Source organism: Macaca mulatta, chromosome 13, assembly GCF_049350105.2.
Source record: "Macaca mulatta isolate MMU2019108-1 chromosome 13, T2T-MMU8v2.0, whole genome shotgun sequence".
NCBI classification, from domain to species: domain Eukaryota; kingdom Metazoa; phylum Chordata; class Mammalia; order Primates; family Cercopithecidae; genus Macaca; species Macaca mulatta.
In genome coordinates, this window is record NC_133418.1 from 94,465,608 (window position 1) to 94,487,992 (window position 22,385).

At 40.6% G+C, this 22,385-nt stretch overlaps 1 protein-coding gene across 8 annotated transcripts in view; it reads right to left on the reverse strand.

The window, feature by feature from the left end:
* The window catches only part of LCLAT1 (lysocardiolipin acyltransferase 1), a 215,352-nt gene that overhangs the window by 188,013 nt on the left and 4,954 nt on the right, over positions 1-22,385 (reverse strand). For 2 of the 8 annotated variants that reach the window (XM_077959800.1, XM_015112036.3), the window contains exon 2: positions 11,142-11,312. The exons of 5 other annotated variants lie outside the window; for them this stretch is intronic. The gene's annotated coding sequence lies outside the window, so the exon portion shown is untranslated. Of the gene's footprint in view, positions 1-4,780; positions 4,866-11,141; positions 11,313-22,385 lie in introns of all 8 variants that reach the window. One more of the 8 variants, XM_077959795.1, reaches the window with a different exon arrangement.

The window sequence follows — 22,385 nt, forward strand, 5'->3', positions numbered from 1 at the left end:
GCCTCAGAAACAAAAACCAGTTGATGTTTATAAACATTTATCTCAAATCAAGAAAGAAATTAACACAAAATAAAACATCAAAAGGCTTAATCTGGGCAAATTTTCCAGTTTTACAAGCCAGTGACAAAAAGTAAAGCCTTAGAAGGGGATTAATTGTCAACTCCAACAGTTTAGAGAGCAAAGCCAAATAAACAAGTGGAACCTTCTATTCAGTGAGTTCTGAAAGTCTTGTCTCCTTTTAACTCCTTTTCCATAAATGCTTTCTGTATATTCTTGCCCATGTAAGCCCTAAGGACAAAAATTGTAACTATGTGGATGTTTCTTCTGTTCTCAATTTTGAGACTATGTCCCATAAACTAGTAAAAACTTTAAATTAGCTTCTTTAAAGTTTTCTAGTTAACTCCACTCAGAAGAATGTTAAATATTTAAAAGAAAGAAAAGGGCACTATGAAAAACCCACAGCAATGGTTCATGACAATGATGTTCATACTTCATACTCAGGGGTAAAGTGACTATAAGCTTTCCCTCTAAAATCAGGAATAAGACAAGGATGATTGCTTTCACCATTGTTATTCAACATTGAACTAGAATTTCTAGTGAGAACAATTAGGCAAGAAAAAGAAATAAAATTCATCCAAATCAGAAGGAAGAATTTGCACATGACATGATCCTATGTATAGAAAATCCCCAGGAACCTGCCGGGGCGCGGTGGCTCAAGCCTGTAATCCCAGCACTTTGGGAGGCCGAGACGGGCGGATCACAAGGTCAGGAGATCGAGACCATCCTGGCTGACACAGTGAAACCCCGTCTCTACTAAAAAAATACAAAAAACTTGCCGGGCGAGGTGGCGGGCGCCTGTAGTCCCAGCTACTCGGGAGGCTGAGGCAGTAGAATGGCATGAACCCGGGAGGCGGAGCTTGCAGTGAGCCGAGATCTGGCCACTGCACTCCAGCCTGGGCGGCAGAGCGAGACTCCGTCTCAAAAAAAAAAGAAAAAAGAAAATCCCCAGGAACCCACAAAAATACTACTGGAGCTAATAAACAAATTCAGCAAAGTTGAAGGGTACAAGATCAACACACAAAAATCAACTATGTTTCTATACACCAGCAATAAACAAATCAAAAGGAAAATTAATAATTTCATTTACAATAACATCAAAGGAATAAACCTAGGAATAAATTTAACCAAGGAGGTAAAAGACACTTTGAAAACCACAAAACATTAACAAATTAAGGAAAATCTAATCTATGGAAGGATACACCAGGTTTAGGGATTAAAAGACAGTGCTGGCCAGGCACGGTAGCTCATGCCTGTAATCCCAGCACTTTGGGACGCTGACGTGGGTGGATCACTTAAGGTCAGGAGTTCAATACCAGCCTGGGCAACATGGTGAAACCCTGTCTCTCTACTAAAAAAACAAAAACTAGTCAGGCGTGGTGGCACACACCTGTAGTTCCAGCTACTCAGGAGGCTGAGGCAGAAGAATCACTTGAACCTAGGAGGCAGAGGTTGCAGTGAGCTGAGATCACACCAATGCACTCCAGCCTGGGCAACACAGTGAGACTCTGTCTTTAAAAATAAATAAATAGGCCGGGCATGGTGGCTCACGCCTGTAATCCCAGCACTTTGGGAGGCCAAGGTGGGTGGATCACGAGGTCAGGAGTTCAAGATCAGCCTGGCCAAGATGGTGAAACCCCGTCTCTACTAAAAATACAAAAAAGTAGCCGGGCGTGGTGGTGGGTGCCTGTAATTCCAGCTACTCAGGAGGCTGAGACAGAGAACTGCTTGAACCCGGGAGGTGGAGGTTGCAGTGAGCCAAGATCGCACCACTGCACTCCAGCCTGGGCGACAGAGCAAAACTCTGTCTCAAAAAAAAAAAAAAGAATAAATAAATAAAAGACAATACTGTTATGGCAATACTACTCAAAGCAATCTACAGTTGCAATTCAATCTCTATCAAAATTCCAATAACTTTTGCAGAAATAGAAAAGCCAATCATCAAATATGAATGGAATTGCAAGTGGTTCCAAGTAGCCAAAACAATACTGAAAAAGAACAAAGTTGGAGGACTCATGCTTCCCAATTTCAAAACTTACTACAAGGCTACAGTAATCGAAACAGTGTGGTACTGAAACTACCTTTGCAAAATTATAACAGTGAGAAAACACTAACACAGCTGACTCCATCTTGCTTCTAACCTCATTAGCTAACTGTCTTTGCTCATTCCTGCACATAGGCCAAGCTAACTATGGGAGGAATTTAGTTTATATTTTAACCTTAAAGGAAGTATAATAGTCCTTTCCCAAAACTAATCCCCTCCTTGTTTAGAGACCAAAACCATCTTTGTAAAAACTAACAAAAGGACACAAGGTCCAAATTATGGTAGGGGCCTGAATTCTGCTAAGACTTAGGCATAGTTAAATAATAACAAGACACTATTTTGGTTGTCTTTTTTGTAATTATTTACTAGACAAGAGTCACTAGCCAGTGGTCATAAGACTTGTAACTTCCCCGATTACCCCAATAGATTACCTCATTATTGTAAAACCCAAGGCTGATTCTTGAGGTATTTTTCAGACCTAGTATTCTGGTGGACCAACTGACGCCACCTGGGTTACTCATAACATGAAATTGGCTCCACTGGCCCTGTAACCCCCACCCAGAAACTGACTCGGCACACAAGACCATTTTGACACTCGTGTGATTTCATTCCTGACCCAACCAATCACATGCAGATTCTTGCTGGGCATGGTGGCTCATGCCTGTAATCCCAGCACTTTGGGAGGCTGAGGTAGGTGGATCACTTGAGGTCAGAAGTTTGAGACTAGCTTGGCCAACATAGCGAAACCCCGTCTCTATTAAAAAATACAAAAATTAGGGCCGGGTGTGGTGGCTCACGCATGTAATCCCAGCACTTTGGGAGGCCAAGGCAGGTGGATCACGAGGTCAGGAGATTGAGACCATCCTGGCTCTCTACTAAAAATACAAAAAATTAGCTGGGCACAGTGGCACATGCCTGTAGTCCCAGGCGGGTGTGGTGGCAGGCCTGTAGTCCCAGCTACTTGGGAGACTGAGGCCAAGACCTGTAGACCAATTAATTGAGAGTCCAGAATTTTGACCATACATCTATGGCCAACTGATTTTCAAGATGGGTGCAAAGACCATTCAATAGAGAGAGAATAGTATCTGTAACAAATGATACTACTGGCTAGCCACATGTAAAAGAATGAAGGTGTCCTCAAACTCACTCAAAATCTATCAACAACCTAAACACAAAAGATAAAACTATGAAATTCTTATAAGAAAACAATGGTAAATCTTCACAACCTTGGATTTGGCAAGGGATTCTAACATGTGACACCAGAAACATGAGCAACAAAAGAAAAAAAAAAATCAATTGGCCTGCATCCAGATTAAAAACTTTTGCACATGAAAGACCACCATCAAGAAAATTAAAAGACAACCCACAGAATGGAAGAAAAATTCACAAGTCAAGGGTCTGGTATCCAGTATATATAAAGAACTCTTACAACTCAACAACAAAAAGACAAGTAACTTTTTTAAACGAGCAACGGACTTGAATAGACATTTCTCCAAAGAAAACATACAAACGGTTGACAAGCATATGAAAAGCTACTCAACGTCATACATCATTAGGGAAATGCAAATCAAAACCACAATGAGATATCACTACATACCCACTAGCATGGGCACAATTTTAAAAATGGAAAATAACAAGCATTGGTAAGGATATGGAAAATTTGCAATCCTTATATATTGCTGGTGGGAATATAAAATAGCAGTTTCTCAAAGAGTTAAATAAACCTTGAAAACATTATGCTAAGTGAAGAAGACACAAAAGGTCACATATTGCATAATTTTATTTATATGAAATATTCAGAATAGGCAAATCCATATAAACTGAAAGCAGACTGGTGGTTGCCAGAGGCTGGGGAGAAGGGAGCAACTGCTTAATGGTACATAGTTTCCTTTGGGGTGATAAATATGTTTTGAAACTAGATAGCAGTGGTGGTGGCACAACACATGAATGTACTAAATGCCACTGATTTGTCCACTTTAAAATGCTTAATTTCTTGTAAATTTCACCTCAATTTAAAAAAAAAAAAAACAGATATATATCAAATGGCTATTTTTTCTTCCAACTATCCACAGTAGAGGTCATTTACAAATGACCATAATGGAAATTTCAATTAATTTTGCAGGGCAAGCTTCTGATTACGACACAATAAAACTAAGAATTAATAATTCAAAACAAACAACCCTAATGATTAGAAATTCTTAAGCCTTCCTATATAATTGCTGAATTAATGAAAAAAATTAAAAATATACAAGACTTGTAGTTCCCAAATGCTGATGTGCATTCAGATTACCAAGGAGTGAGGAGCTTGTTAAAAATGCAGAAGCTCAGGCCCTACACCCAGAGTGTTAAGTAGAGTTGGAATATCTGCATTTTTAATAAGCCTGCCAGCTGAGACTGATATTCACCAAAGTTTAGAACCAGTGCAAGAGAATATTTAGAAAAAATATAAAGACATTACATATCATAAGTTACAGGATTCATACAAAGCTGTACTGAAATACTTTCTAAAATAATATTTAAATAAACAGAACATAAACTAAGCAATCCAAATTTTAAAATCAAGCAGTCAAAATTTTAAAATAAAAGGTATGATTAAAAAACAAAAATAGAAATATGGATGACAGTAAAAATGATTGATTGGATAACAACACACAGAAAGGGTCAGGCACATTGACTTACGCTTATAATCCCAGCACTTTGGGAAGCCAAGGTGGGAGGATCACGAGTCCAGGAGCTCGAGACCAGCCTAGGTGACAGTGAGACCCTGTCTCAAAAAAAAAAAAAAAAAAAAAAAAAAGAAAAGAAACATAAAAAGACAGCGGAACTTTAAAATGAGCTTGGTTCTTTATGAAAAAATTTACAAAGTCCTAAAAATTCTAATAAAATAAAGAATTATCAAATAGGTAAAAGCAGAATTAGTAAATTAATCATTTGTAATCAGGCAAGAAAAATAAGTTTGTCAGCAAAAACAGGTAAAAGCAGAATTAGGAAATTAATCATTTTTATTCAGGCAAGAAAAATAAGTTTGTCAATAAACTGAAAAAAATACAACTTATCTAGACAACTCTTGAGTTACTTTATCAAAAATATAAGAAGTTGTATGTCATTAAAAAATAGAAAAAAATTAATTGTAACATTAGTTATATAATCTACCATTTGGTTGAAAAAAATAAAATTTGTACAGCAGGGGGAAAGTTTTAACAAAATGTAATGGACTTGAAATTCTTTCTGTTGTTCTTTCTTCACTAATAAGAGAAATAAACAGACTTGTCCTCGATTCAAAAGCAAATCTGAAAATAATATAAATGATTCTAAATTACTCATTTTCCAGGCTTAAAAAAAGTCAAAATATTTCCCTATGAACTTTACTATTGAGGTTAACTTTTCATTTTAACGTCGTTTTGGTAGACTGTTTAGCCTGTTACTCAACACTGAAAACCAGTAAATAACGGTGATCAGCAAAGAGGAGATAAGAATTAAGTCATTCACAATAATTAACATAGTACATATAATGAATCTTTGTTTAATAAAAGGGAGACAGCCCTTTTGTCTTTAGGGTGTTCAGTAGTTTCCTATGGCTGCTGTAACAAATCACTTGGTGGCTTAAAACAGAAAGTTATTCTCTTCCACTCCTAGAGGCCAAAAAAGTCTGAAAGCAGTATCATTAAGAACAAAAGCAAGGTCACACTCCCTCCAAAGGCTCCACGGGAGAGTCTGTTCCTTGTTTATTCCAGCTGTTGATGGCTGTGGGAATGCCTTGACTTGTGGCCCTAACACTCAAATCTCTGCCTCCTGGTCACAGTGCCTCCACCTCCTCTGTGTATATATAATCTCCCTCTGCCTCACTTTGATAAAGATACACAGGATTGCTTTTAGGGACCACTCAGATAATCCAGGATAAGTGCCCTAGACATCAACATCCTCAATTTAATTACAAAAACCATTTTCTAACATACAAGGTAACATTTCACAGGTTCCAGGATTAGGACTTGAGTATTTTAGAGAACCATTTTCAGCCTACCACAGACAGTCTCTTTAAAAACCTAACAGGCCTGGCCAGGTGTGGTGGCTCATGCCTGTAATTCCAGCTCTTTGGGAGACCAAAGTGAGCTGACTGCTTGAGCTCAGGAGTTCGAAACCAGCCTGGGAAGCATGGCAAAACCCCATCTCTATGTAAAAAACAAAACAAAAAGTAAATAAAAATTTAAAAAGAACAAAAACAAAAAAACCCTAATAGGCCAAGCTTTTTTGTCAGGAATTAGATCCTATCTTAGTTTCCAGATTCACAATGCCAAAGTCATAGGCCTTCTGACCCTAGACGTTGCAAACAAACACCACTGAAATTAACTCGGGAATTTCATCAGGTGCACAGGAAACTATCACAGGGTATATCCATTTGTTCCAAGAATACAAGAGAAGTTTTGTCTGTTTTACTGTTTGAGTTAAATTCTGCTCAAATTTTGTAGTCTCAAACTACCTATCTGCATGTATCTGACATGCAAATAAAAACAAAGCATTCTTTCTCTTCTATATTGGTAAGAAGGGGTCTTTTTGTTGGTAAGATTTTCTTATTGCTCCAACATACTTTATAGAGTTGGGTAATAATAAACTAAGTTTTTAAATAAATTTGAGACAAACTACTTTCCAAAGGCAGCAAAATTTATTTTTATCCTCTAAATTTTTCCAGACACACAATTTCAAGACCCACTAGCCCTTGAATCTCCTCCAGAATCAAGCAGTTTCATTCCATAAAATCAAAATAAATTCCAGATGAATTAAGAGTTACATGTAAAATATGAAAACATTATAGAATTACAATAGGAAAATGAGCCAAGAATCAAGAGTCACATACAAAAAGGAACACTAAAAATAGGCAAAGAAATCAGACTAATGTAACACGATACCATGTTTCCAATTACTTTTTCATATTTGACAATGATAGTATCCAGCAAAGCGAGGGTATAGGAAAATAAGGCCTCAAACATAAATTGCTAAGAGAATCAACTGATAGAGCCCTTTTAAAAGACAAATTCAGCATGGCTGGCAAATTATAAAATGCATGTACATTTTTACCCAATATTTTCATTCTAAACTTCTATCCTACAAAAGTACTCATAAAAGTAAGAAAATATAAGATAAAAATGCTCATGGAGGCACTATTTGTATGTGAAAATTAGAAATAGTATAAATGTCCATCAACAGAGAAATGGTTAAATTATGGCATAGCCATATAACCGGAATATTATGCAACCAGTTTTTAAAAAGTGAAGCACAATCGTCTCAACATCCATGGGGGATCTGTTCCAGGGCCTCTTGAGGACATCAAAATCAACAAATGCACAAGTTCCTCATATAAAATGATATATTTGAATATAGCCTGCTCATATCCTCCAACATACTTTTCTCTAAATTACTCATAATATCTAATACAATATAACTGCTATATAAATAGTTATATTGTTTAGAGAACAATGACAAGAAAAAAGTCTGTACATGTTCAGTTGAGACAATTCTTTTTCAAATATTTTTGATCCATGGTTGGTTGAATCTACGAATGTAAAACCTGTGGATACAGAGGGCTGACTAGACATTAACATAAGCAGTCATTCAGAAAGGCAGACATGACATGTGAAATGAAGAAAGCAACTTACAAAATAATAAATGACTCTGTTTTTAATTAAAGGAGAAAACAAAAAGAAATCTCTATGTACAATAATATGTTTATATATTAATAGAAACCATGTTTTCGAAAAATCTTATGACATAGAAAAATCCTAATAATATAAAGTGAGAAAAGTAGGCTACAAAATTTTATAGGTAATAGCATAAATAAAAGTAGCACTATAAAATAAAGTTATCAACTATCTCTGAGTAATGTAATTCTGATCTGTTCTTTATATATTTTTTTATTTTCCAAAATGTATAAATATTACTTATATAGCATTCAAGTTAACTTTCTTTATTGAGAGAGGATCTTGCTATGTTGCCCAAACTGGTGTTGAACTATTGAGCAACTAAAGCAATCCTCCTGCCTCAGCCTCCCAAGTAGCTAGCACTATGGTCAGGAGAGATTCTAACCCTAAAAAATACCAAGAGATTGGGTATAATGATGTGAGTTCATGTACAAAGAAGACTTTTTAAAACTATCTATTTACCAAATCTTATCTATGCTGAAGAATGATCCCTCATTCAGACTGGTTACCTTGAATATGTTTATTCTCATGTTCCACTACCAAAAATATTTTTGAACTTTTATAGTTTAAAATTTCCTTTGATCAACTCAGGTAACAGAAAAAAAAGTAATTCTTAAAATTAGTATTAACTAACATAATCATCCAACCTCATCACATAGGCTAGCCCTGAAATAGATTCTGGTTCATTCTAAACAACTCTAGCTTCAAAAGACAAAGATTAGCACAAGCTCTGTCAGTTAAAACACTATGCTGCAACTTTCAACTTGTCTGGGGACAAGGAATAGACCCTGGTGTCAGAAGTTTCCCCCAGGTAAACTTAAGTATTCACTGTCATCAGCACTGTCTTTCCAGTTCACTCATGGTCTTCCTGAGCAGAAGCGGCCTACCCTCAGTCACAATTCTCAAAATCCTACCATCTCTTCAATGCTAAGCTCAAGATACACCTGTTTAGTGAAGCTGTGCCTCTTTTGAACTCCAGAAGCATCTTATCGCCTATACTACTGACTTGGTCAGCATGCGTTATTTTTACACAGACATTCTTTTCATATACTCTAACTTTCCAATTATACTTTACAAGTAACTAGAAGACACAGTTTCATCTCCAGTGCAACTTGCTGGAGATAAAAACTGAGTGGCCCATCCAAGAAACACAATAGGTGTTTGTTTCCTTTTGTTGTATATAAAGACTGGGACAGCATTAATTTGAGCCTATGGTACTCCAGTGGGCCTTGAATGGCTGCCTGCAAATCATGGGTTTTATCCTACAGTAATGGAGAGTAAAGTTCTGAGTTCAAAAATGATGCGATAAAAGTTCAATTTAGAAAAAGTGGTTCACCGCAGCCAGATGAGAGGAGGGTAATAATGTCTACAGCAAGGAAGATAGTTGGCCTAACATAAAGGGTTAAGTAAAGGGCTTTAAAGTCAGAAAGCACTGACTTTGCCAACACTTCCTTGCTCTGTGACACTGGGAAAGTTATGGCTTTCCTTTCCTTACCAGTAAAACAAAGATGATAAAACCAGACCTGGGCCACACCTGGTGGCACACACCTGTAGTCTCAGCCACTCAGGAGGCTGAGGCAGAAGGACTGCTTGAGCCTAGGAGTTCAAGACAAGTGGGGGCAACATAGTGAGACTCCGTTTCAAAAAACAAACAAAACAACAACAACAAAAACACCAAGAACTAGAAACAAATTTTTAAAATCCTAGGTCTTACCCAACCATGGTGGGCATTACATGAAATAATGCACACAGCACACATGCCACAATGCCTGTCAAAGGGTAAGCACACTGCACTCTGAGACCAATTCTCTGACACCAACTAGGTGTTCTACAATTCAATTCAATTCTGATACTACCTGGAGTTACTATCAGATCCCACAAGTTAAAGAGCAAGGTTTCCAACAAGACTGCCCTCACTTCAGACGTCCCCCCCAGGCTATCCACACTAATGTCCAACTTGGCTACGAATTCAGAGATTCCCAAAACTTCCCTTCAGTTTCAACAATTCTCACAGAAATCACTGAAAGCACTATACTTAAACAATCACAGTTTCATTACAAAGGCTACAACTCAGGAACAGCCCAATGGAAGAGGTGCACAGAACATGGGCAAGGTCTAGGAAAGAGGGCAGCGGGACGCAAAGCTTCCCTGCTCTCTCCTGAAGAAATCCAGGTGTCATCCTCCTAGCAAACCAGTACGTTCACTGCTATTCCAGGGTTTTTATGTGGGGCTTGATGACCCAGGCATGAGTGATTAAATCACTAGCCAGATGACTGGGCTTTGCTATCCAGTCACTGTCCCCTCCCCAGAAACCAAGGTCTCTCTGATGTGGACAGCTCCTTTCCTGAACTATCTAAGGGCCCACCCACAGTCACCTTATCAGGATAAACTCAGGTGTGGTCAAAAGAGACTCTTGTTATGAATAACAAAAGATACATCTATAAGGAAATTCCAAGATTTTTTGAAGCTCATTGTCAGGAACCAAAGACAAAGGCCAGATATAATAGATTCTTCATCATATCACATACACAAGAAATAGAGACTATAATTTCAGAAACTGACTAGTAGACTACTGAAGTAATGCAAAGCATAAAGATCAGGAGAAAAAACATCAAAAGCATTACAAAAGCAGCAGCAATAGAAAAAGGCTGAGGGGGAGGGTGTCGAAATTATCTACAAAAGTTCAAGCCTGGACAATTAAATAGACAGAGACAGACATATCCTGGCAGGAAACCGAATATGGGATTGAGAATGAATTTAGTTTTAATCAAATTGAGACTGAGGTGACAGCCAGAGATTGCAGATGAACACTGGGCAGATGGAGATCATGAGCCTAGAGATGAGAGAGGATATGGTCAGAATCAGTTGTCAGAGTTATCCACATAGACAGAACGCCCCCCACCCCACCAGACTCCCCAAACCCTCACAAAGGAGGATACCACCAGCTAATGGTGTCACTTAAGCTGCTATGTCAAACAAAAGCAAGTTACTGCATGCAGCAGAGAGTGTAAGAGATAACGTCTAAAGATTTAGTATTTTTGACTCTAAACAAAATGGTACCTAATATTTAAAATAAAGATCCAAAAAGAATCACACAACCAAATGCCAAACAGAAATGCTGAGTTTGTTCTTTCACAGAAATGTATTACTTTATTTTCTAAAAAAGGACATTTATCTCCCTCCAACAGAAATACTTATTTTTCAATGAAAAGGTTATAGAACAAGCATAGAACATGTCAACAATACAACATAAACAGGAACAACTATGATCAATTCAAAAAGCGTTGTGTTCAGATACATGAAGCAAGACAAAAACCTCAAGCATCTAAATCATTACAAAGACTTACCCAAAGCTTTTAGAGTCCTGCTTTTTAAAGTATGTTCAGTAGCTAGAAACTGTCTCGTTAACTGACCATGGGTTCAGAAGTATCACAATTTACTTTCCCCTGGAATGCACATATCACATCATCCATTTGTTGCCAGCTTCCCAGAAGAGAGTACCCACTCTGTATTTCAGCCTGTGAACATGACAAATGGGAGAAAAAAGAGAAAGCAGAGTTTGGGAACAGTGCACTGGGGTAATCAGATGGTTCATGGAGTAAACAGGTTATGGGCCCAGGGACCTGAAACATCTGAGTACTGAATGGATTAACGCACAGGGCAACTCAGGAAGCTGGGTCATAGTGCTTGGGAAGAGAATGCCAAAAGACTGAGGTGAGAGCCCAATATGCATGCCACCTCTGTAAAGATCCAGAGAGAGAGGGCAGCTGAAATGTTAACACTGGCCAGGTCCTTGGAGCTTCCGCTTCTCCCTGAGCCAGAATTGAACAGCAAGGGCAAAATCACAGCCTAGATCCCACCCCAACTGTCAGGCCTCTGAGCCCAAGCTAAGCCATCATATCCCCTTGACCTGCGTGTATACATCCAGATGGCCTGAAGCAACTGAAGATCCATAGAAGTGAAAATAGCCTTAACTGATGACATTCCATCATTGTGATTTGTTTCTGCCCCACCCTAACTGATCAATGTACTTTGTAATCTCCCCCACCCTTAAGAAGATTCTTTATAATTCTCCCCAAAACATTGCTCTCAACTCCACCGCCTATCCCAAAACCTGTAAGAACTAATGATAATCCACCACCCTTGGATGACTCCTTTGTCAGACTTAGCCCGCCTGCACCCAGGTGAAATAAACAGCCATGTTGCTCACACAAAGCCTGTTTGGTGGTCTCCTCACACGGACGCGTGAGACATTTGGTGCCAAAGACCCAGGTCAGCGGGACTCCTTCAGGGGACCAGTCTGCTGTCCTCATCCTCACTCCATAAAGAGATCTACCTACGACCTTGGGTCCTCAGACCAACCAGCCCAAGGAACATCTCACCAATTTTAAATCAGGTAAGTGGCCTCTTTTTACTGTCTTCTCCAATCTCTCTCAATATCCCTCAACCTCTTTCTCCTTTCAATCTTGGTGCCACCCTTCAATCTCGGTGCCACCCTTCAATCTCTCCCTTCTCTTAATTTCAATTCCTTTCATTTTCTGGTAGAGACAAAGGAAACACATTTTATCCGTGGACCCAAAACTCCAGCGCCGGTCATGGATTCGGGAAGGCAGTCGTCCCTTGGTGTTTAATCATTGCAGGGACGCCTCTCTGATTATTCACCCACGTTCCATTAGTGTCTGATCTCCGCGGGGACGCCTGCCTTGGTCATTCACCCACGTTCCCTTGGTGGCAAGTCAATTGCGGGGACGCCTGCTTTGGCTGCTCACCCATGTTGCAGCCCAGGGCTGCTCCCCACCCCCTTCTCCGTGTCTCTATCCTTCTCTTTAAACTTGCCTCCTTCACTATGGGCAACCTTCCACCCTCCATTCCTCCTTCTTCTCCCTTAGCCTGTGTTCTCAAGAACTTAAAACCTCTTCAACTCTCGCCTAACCTAAAATCTAAGTGTCTTATTTTCTTCTGCAAATACCGCTTGGCCCCAATACAAACTTGACAGTAGTTCCAAGTAGCCAGAGAATGGCACTTTCAATTTGTCTATCCTACAAGATCTAGATAATTTTTGTCGAAAAATGGGCAAATGGTCTGAAGTGCCTGACGTCCAGGCATTCTTTTACACGTTGGTCCCTCCCTAGTCTCTGCTCCCAATGAGACTCATCCAAATCTTTCTTCTTTCTCTCCTGTCTGTTCCTTCAGTCTCCACCCCAAACTCTGAGTCCTTTGAATCCTTTTCTATGGACTCATCTGACCTCTCCCCGCCTCCCCAGGGTGCTCCTCACCAGGCCAAGCCAGGTCCCAATTCTTCCTCAGCCTCTGCTCCCCGACCCTATAATCCTTCTATCACCTTCCCTCCTCACACCCAGTCTGGCTTACAGTTTCGTTCCACGACTAGCCCTCCCCAACCTGTCCAACAATTTCCTCTTAAAGAGGTGACTGGAGCTAAAGGCATAGTCAAGGTTAATGCTCCTTTTTCTTTATCCGACCTTTCCCAAATCAGCCAGTGTTTAGGCTCTTTCTCATCCGACCCCACTAAATATATACAGGAATTCCAATATCTAACTCTGTCCTACGATTTAACCTGGAGTGACCTAAATGTCATCCTAACTTCTACCCTCTCCCCAGATAAACAGGAAAGAGTTTTTTCTCTAGCCCAATTTCACGCTGATAACCACCAGCTTCACGAGCCAGACCTCCAGGAACGCATTAGAGCAGTTCCCTGAGAAGATCCCCAGTGCAACTACAAGCAGATTCCCCACGTATAGCTAGGCGAGATTACATGGTTTCCTGCCTAGTTGAAGGGCTTAACAAGGCATCTTACAAAGCTGTTAATTATGACAAACTTAAAGAAACTACCCAAGGTAAAGACGAAAACCCAGCCCAGTTCATGGTTCGCTTAGCAGCAACCCTTAGATGCTTTACCACCCTAGACCCAGGGGGACCAGAAGGCCGCCCTATTCTTAATATGCATTTTATCACCCAGTGAGCTCCTGACATTAGAAAAAGCTCCAAAAATTGGAATCTGGCCCTCAAACCCCACAACAGGAATTAATCAACCTCGCCTTCAAGGTGTACAATAGTAGAGAGGAGGCAGCCAGACAGCAACGCATTTCTGAGTTACAGCTACTTGCCTCTGCAGTAAGACAACCCACAACCATGTCTCCAGCATACAAGAACTTCAGAACATCCAAGCCAAGGCTCCCAGGGGCTCCTTCAAAACATCCTCATGGATCTTGCTTCAAATGCCAAAAGCCTGGCCACTGGGCCTCAGAATGCCAGCAGCCCAGGATTCCTTCTAAGCTGTGCCCTATCTATGTGGGCCCCCACTGGAGGTCGGACTGTCTGACTCACATCAGCGCTGCTCCTAAAGCCCCTGGAGCCCAAACCCAACGTTCCTTGGCCGATTCTTTCCCAGATCTCCTTGGCTTAGCAGCTGAAGACTGACGCTACCCGATCACCTCAGAAAGCCCCCTGGACCATCAGGTAACTCTTACGGTAGAGGATAAGTCAGTCCTGTTCTTAATCAATATGCAGGCTACCCACTCCACATTACCTTCTTTTCAAGGGCGTGTTTCCCTTGCCTCCATAACTGTTATGGGTATTGAAGGCCAGGCTTCTAAACCTCTTAAAACTTCCCAACTCTGGTGCCAACTTACACAATACTTTTAAGCAATCCTTTTTAGTTATCCCCACCTGCCCAGCTTCCTTATTAGGTCGAGACATTTTAACTAAATTATCTGCTTCGCTGACTATTCCTGGGCTACAGCCACACCTCATTGCCGCCTTTTCCCCCAGTTCAAAGCCTCCTTCGCATCCTCTCCTTGTATCTCCCCACCTTAATCCACAAGTATAGGATACCTCTACTCCCTCCTTGGCAACAAATGATGCACCACTTACCATCTCATTAAAACCTAATCACCCTTACCCCACTCAACGCCAGTATCCCGTCCGCACGCTTTAAAACGATTAAAGTCTGTTATCACTCACCTGTTACAGCATGGCCTTTTAAAACCTATAAACTCTCTTACGATTCCCCCATTTTACCTGTCCAAAAACCGGACAAGTCTTACAGGTTAGTTCAGGATCTGTGCCTTATCAACAAAATTGTTTGGCCTATCCACCCCGTGGTGCCAAACCCATATACTCTCCTATCCTCAATACCTCCTTCCACAACCCATTATTCTGTTCTGAATTTCAAACATGCTTTCTTTACTATTCCTTTGCACCCTTCATCCCAGCCTCTTTTCGCTTTCACTCGGACTGACCCTGACACCCATCAGGCTCAGCAAATTACCTGGGCTGTACTGCCGCAAGGCTTCACAGAAAGCCCCCATTACTTCAGTCAAGCCCAAATTTCTTCCTCATCTGTTACCAATCTCGGCATAATTCTCATGAAAACACACGGGCTCTCCCTGCTGATCGTGTCTGGCTAATCTCCCAAACCCCAATCCCTTCTACAAACAACAACTCCTTTCCTTCCTAGGCGTGGTTAGGTACTTCCGCCTTTGGATACCTAGTTTTACCATCCTGACTAAACCATTACATAAACTCACAAAAGCAAACCTAGCTGACCCCACAGACCCTAAATCCTTTCACCACTCCTTTCCGTTCCTTAAAAACAGCCCTAGAAGCTGCCCCAACACTAGCTCTCCCTAACTCATCCCAACCCTTTTTCATTACACACAGCCAAAGTGCAGGGCTGTGTGGTCGGAATTCTTACACAAGAGCTGGGACTGCGCCCTGTGTAGCATTTTTATCCAAACAACTTGACCTTACTGTTTTAGCCTAGCCATCATGCCTCCGTGCAGCCACCCTACTACTTTTAGAGGCCCTCAAAATCACAAATTATGCTCAACTCACCCTCTACGGTTCTCATAACTTCCAAAATCTCTTTTCTTCCTCACACCTGACACATATACTTTCTGCCCTCCCCAGCTCTTTCAGGTACACTCACTCTTTGTTGAGTCTCCCACAATTACTATTGTTCCTGGCCCAGACTTCAATCCGGCCTCCCACATTATTCCTGATACCACACCTGACCCCCATGACTGTATCTCCCTGATACACCTGCCATTCACCCCATTTCCCCATATTTCCTTCTTTCCTGTTCCTCACCCTGATCACACTTGGTTAATTGATGGCAGTTGCACCAGGCCTAATCGCCACACATCAGCAAAGGCAGGCTACATTGAGGCTACTGCTCTGGCCCCATCCACTACCTCTCAGCAAGCCAAACTCATTGCCTTAATTCGGGCCCTTACTCTTGTAAAGGGACTACGCATCAATATTTATACTGACCCCATATCCTGCACCACCATGCTGTTTCATGAGCTGAAAGGTTTCCTCACTACACAAGGGTCCTCCATCATTAATGCCTCTTTAATAAAAATTCTTCTCAAGGCTGCTTTACTTCCAAAAGAAGCTGGAGTCATTCACTGCAAGGGCCATCAAAAGGCATCAGATCCCTTCGCTCAGGACAATGCTTATGCTGATAAGGTAGCTAAATTGCAGCTTGTGTTCCAACTTCTGTCCTTCATAGCAGTTTTTCTCCTTCTCATCTGGTCACTCCCACCTACTCCCCCACTGAAACTTCCACCTATCAATCTCTTCCCACACAAGGCAAATGGTTCTTGGACCAAGGAAAATATCTTCTTCCAGCCTCAAAGGCCCATTCTATTCTGTCATCATTTCATAGCCTCTTCCGTGTAGGTTACAAGCTGCTAGCCCGCCTCTTAGAACCTCTCATTTCCTTTCCATCGTGGAAATCTATCCTCAAGGAAATCACTTCTCAGTTGTTCCATCTGCTATTCTACTACTCCTCAGGGATTGTTCAGGCCCCCTCCCTTCCTTACACATCAAGCTCGGGGATTTGCCCCTGCCCAGGACTGGCAAACTGACTTTACTCACATGCCTCGAGTCAGGAAACTAAAATACCTCTTGGTCTAGGTAGACACTTTCACAGGATGGGTAGAGGCCTTTCCCATAGGGTCTGAGAAGGCCACCGCGGTCATTTATTCCCTTCTATCAGACATAATTCCTTGGTTTGGCCTTCCTACCTCTATACAGTCCAATAACGGACTGGCCTTTACTAGCCAAATCACCCAAGCAGTTTCTCAGGCTCTTGGTATTCAGTGGTGCCTGGTTTTACCTCAAACTGCCACCCTTAAGTCTCACTTTAAGTAGACAGAAGATCTTCAGTGACAAAGTACACTCCAATACTTTCACCCTGATGAAGTCCTATTCTTTACTTTTATACTTACTCTTATTCTCGTTCCCGTTCTTATGCCACCCTCTACCTCTCCCCAGCTATCTCCACCACACTATCAATCTCAGTCACTCTCTCCTAGCCGTTTCTAATCCTTATTTAACAAATACTTGCTGGCTTTGCATTTCTCTTTCCTCCAAAATCGCAGAGGCCTTGACTTACTCACTACTTAAAAAAAAAAAAAAAAAAAAAAAAAAAAAGGTGGGGGGGGGGGACTTTGTATATTGTTAAATAAGAGTGTTGCTTTTACCTAAATAAATCTGGCCTGGTATATGACAACATAAAACTAGCTCCTTCAGTGTCTTACTAGCCAATTCATGCATCTCAATTTCTACCCTAAGTTTTCCTCCATAAAAAAGTAATCCCTGTCCAACTTTCGCTTCCAGCAAGATCAAATAGATGTAGTTTTTCCTACTGCTCTAGCTAAGTACAACTAAAAATCCTAGCCACTATATGTAAAACAAATACGGGAAGACTCTGGACTCTGAAGCTACAGATAAGGCAAACCAGATAGGCACCTTGGGACCCATGGAAAACATGGTGGTGAGTTCCCTGGGTTTTCTTTTCGCCTCAACATATACCACAGACAACGAGCTTAAAAACAAAAACAAACAAAAAACAAAACACAAACCCCTGCTCTCCTAAGCCAAAGAACTGAACAACAACATGCCCTCCAGCCAATACCACAGAAAAAAACTGGCCCACCCCCACCCACAAAAGCAAAAGCCATGTGGGGAGCCTAAGTTTCCACCCTTATGAGGCAGTAATGTTGTTCAGGTGTGTCTACCCCTTATCCCTACAGGGGAGATACTGGAGAATTCTAGACTTCCTTCCCTGCCAGGTGGTAATAAAACCACCTTCCCCTGCCAGGGAGTATCTGTGGAGACCACCTGGAGAGCCTGGGTTTCTCCTCCCACCTGGCAGTAATGAGACATCCCTCCTGATCCCTACTGGCGTGGTATCTATCAGAGGAGGCCTAGAGTCAGTTTCACCGCAGCCCAGGGGTAAGAAGGCCATCCCCTCCCAGTGGTATTAGTAGAGTCCTAAAGAGGGGCTCACACTCCTACAACTGCCCAGCAGTAATGAGGACGCCCACTTTGTGTGTCAATGGATCAGTTCCTCAAAAGCACAAACTACCACAACTCACCCAAAATTAAATGGATTATCTGAATAGCCCTAATAACTGTTAAAGAAACTGAATGAAGCCTTCGAAAAAGAAATCTGGCCCAGATCATTTCATTAAAGAATTCTACCAACGTTTATAAGATCAATTCTACACAATATCTTGCAGAAAACAGAAGCATAGGGAGCACTTCCAATTTTTTTTTTTTTTTTTTTTTTTAGACAGGGTCTCACTCTGTCACCCAGGCTGGAGTTCAGTGGCATGATCACGGCTCACTGTAGGCTCAAGTGATCCTCCTGCTGCAGCCTCCCAAGTAGCTAGGACTATAGGTGCATGCCACCACATCTGGCTACCTTTTTAATTTTTGTTTATAGAGTCAGGGCCTCCCTATGTTGCCCAGGCTGGTTTCAACTTCTGGGCTCAAGCAATCCTCCCAGAGGATGGTTTCGGGCTCCCAGATTACAGGCGTGAGCCACCACACTCAACCTAAAAGGGAGATCTAACTGCAGACAGAAGTGGAGAAGGCCATAATGTGACCATAGAAGGAGAGATTAATAATATAACCATAAACCAAGGAATGCCATCAGCCACCAGAAGCTAGAAGAGGCAAGGAGCAGATTCTCCCCCAGATCTTCCAGAAGTGGCATGACCCTCTGACACTGTGATCTTGGCTGACTGATACTGATTTCAGAATTCTGGCCTCCAGAACGTTGAGAAATAAATGCCTGACGTTTTAAGCCACCGTGTTTGCAGTAATTTGTTATGGCAGCCACAGGAAACTGGTATAAATACCTTCCCATCTCCAAATAAATATGTATGCAAAAGGCATACATATTTGACTAGCCTTAAGTACAAATGCAAAAGAGAAAATCAGATACAATTTCAGAGTTCCTCATTCAAAATGATAATATAACACTCCTAATTTTTTTATAAAGTATAGATAAAAAGAGAAATAAATACAGCTTTGGAAATTATATCCACTGGATCCAATTATATCCAATGTATACTCAGTTCCCTGAAGATTAGCCTACTCAATAGACAAGAACTGTTTATCAAGTAGCCTAGCAAGATTGAAGACTCAATCTTTATTAACTCTGACTTCTAGTATATTTCTTCTCTGAAGGAAAGAGAAGCTAAATTGTATAGGTTTCATTACTACCATAAAGAAATTCAACAAAATAAGGTCACTCTGGCACTCCTTGGAGTCCTCTAGATTATTTCCATCCTGCTTCTCCACCACCTTCCCATTCTTAGTGAACAAAGCAAACATAATTCTTGCTTTAATTTAATCAATTGGTCTTAATGAACCACCACGTTAAAAATATAAACAACCTAGGGCCAGGTGCAGTGGCTCACGCCTGTAATCCCAGCCCTTTGGAAGGCCGAAGAGGGAGAATCAGTTGAGCTCAGGAGTTCGGGACCAGCCCAAGCAACACAGAGAGACTTCATCCCTAAAAAAAAAAAAATAATAATAGAAAAATTGGCCAGGTGCGGTGGCACATGCCTGTAGTCCCAGCTACTCTGGGAAGCTGAGCTGGGAGGATCACTTGAGTCCATGCATTCAAGGTTACAGTGAGCTGTGATCAGGCTACTGCAATCCAGTCTGGGCAACAGAGTAAGACTCCGTCTCTACAAAAATAAAAAATGAAAAAACCGAACTTTAAATCTGCAGTCACTCTCATTAAGAAGTATGTTAACCCAGTAAACTCTTCAGGTTGAGCACTACATCATAAAATTTCATTATGTGTATGATTATAACACAAACAATAAACCTGGTAATCTATTTTACTGAATTTCGAAATGATACAATGGAACATGCAAGACTATCAAAACAATCATTATAACACATGAAAGGGGAAAAGGCAAAAAGGATGTCTCATTTAAATCTCCCACATTATAGACAGACTCACCCTAAGTAGCTACAGTAAGTTACATTCAGCATGGATATTCAGAAACTTTGGACATAACTTGTAATACAAGGCACACTCACTGAAATAATCCCTTCCACTTAAAGCCACACAAGTACAGTATATTTTAAATTTACAGTACATTAAAATAGGCATTATAGCATAGCAATTAAGAGCACAGACTCTGAAACGAGACTGCATAGGTTCAAATCCATGCCCCGTACCTTCTTGGGGCTTCTGTTTCCTCATAAGCAAAATGAAGATAATAACAGTACTTGTATTTACTTCACAGTGGAAGCTGAGAGGGTTAAAGGAGTTAAAAACTTAAAGCATTTAGAACAGAACTCAGTATACACCTGGCACTCACACATTATTAAAAGAGAGGGTCGCTATTACTACCTATGGTCTTCATAACAGTTTCATGGCTACCATGTTTACTTTTCATCATAGAAAACCTAGAGGTGATGAAATCTCAGTGACCTCTGTACTGAAGGCATTGATTTGTGTTTATCTCCTTCTCTACACAGTAAAGCTCAAAGACATAAATCGTGTCTTATTTAAAACTCTGTCCCTATTACCAAGTCCATGGTGTGTGTCCAAAAATGATCAAGTTTAGTCAAGAAATATTTTGGTGTTTAAGCTACCCCAACTTTCAATCATTTTCCTCCCTAACTCTACACAGGTAAATTTTTATTTAAAGGCTACACAAAAAGAAAAAATAATTCTAAGACAGTATTTATATTATGAAAGCAGAAATGGTCAGAGCCACAGCCAAGGCTGCCTTTCCCAAGATACCTAAACATTCCAGTGGGGCAAGAGTCCCTGTTAAGAGTTAAAAACAATCCCCTCAGTCCATGCTCCCAGTCACATGGAGCTGGAAGAGCTGGAAAAACTGCCACCACCACTCATTCCTCTTTCTTCATCATTTATTCTTATCTTCATCTAGCATTTCCCTTCTTTGTGACACCACCACTAGATACCAGCTCACCACATGCTATCCCTCTCCTCCATGAGTTCCCCCAAGGGAATTAACTATATACACTTACATAAAACAGATGTGATCTCCTATTTGAGATTAAAAACTAAGGGTACCATAACTCTTTCCTTTATCTTTGTCCCTAGAACAGTAATCCACTTTCTCTGAGGAAGTGAACAACTGAAGTCTTCAGGAATCTCAGCTGTGAAAGGCTGCAGACGGTTCTGTAACCACCTGTGAAAGGCGGTTAATCCTCTACTGTCAGCTTTCACTGATGGCAACCCCTCATATGTCTCTTCCATTTGCCTCCTGAGTTTTTACAGTAGGATCCCTATGGCCCTACTGCCACAAGGAGAGGACGAGGTAAAGGTGTGAATAAACCTCATAAGACTTTCTTGGGACATTACCTCACAGCCATAGGGAACACACTGAAGGTTTTTCTTAGCTCACTGCATTAAAAACCTTGCAGCCAAAGGAATTACAGCAGTCCTCATTATCCAATAGCAATTAGTGTCTCATGGGGAGAGGACCACACAGCCATTTCTCTTTAACAAGGACCATATTTTGTAATGAAGAAAAAGAGATCTGCTTAGAATTTTCCCAAAAAATAAAACAAAAAAATCTATTATGTTCATAAAATATCATGTATTATATTGATCAAAATTTAGATTACACTTTGCAATTATGCATTAATTCTTAGGACAAAAAACTAATGAATAGATGGAGTGCTTGGGGCACAATTTTGTGACCAAATTGTAAAACAGCATGATGTGACAGCCTTAATTTCACATTTGCCTTTTGCAAAACAATTATATAAAAGTCATTTTAGCCAAAAAAAAAATTATACTTTTCTTCATTTGTCTCCTGGAGCCTCTCACACCCCTTTTAAATTCTTTTAAAGTACCTCTTTCATAATTATCCCTGCTGTTTTTTCTCATTTAAAGTGTTCTTGCATTGCCATACTCTCACTAGAGCCTCTTTTTTATTATTAAAGTATGTACATAAAGAGCACAAATCTTCATATTTTTACACATTCTGAATTTTTACATATACATACACCCATGTAACCACCACACATCTCAATGTATAAAATGTTGCAAGAAGGTTCCCTCATGCCCTTTCTCAGTCATTACCACCACCACCACCAACCCAGAGTAATCACTATTCTGACTTCTGTCACCAGAGAAGTACTGTACTTATTTCTGAACTTCATTTAAATGGAATCATGCAGTGTACAATCTTCTGTCTGACTTATGTCTGTAAGATACATCCATGTTGATACATATATCCATAATTCATTGTCTTTTATTGGTTTTGCAGTGTTTC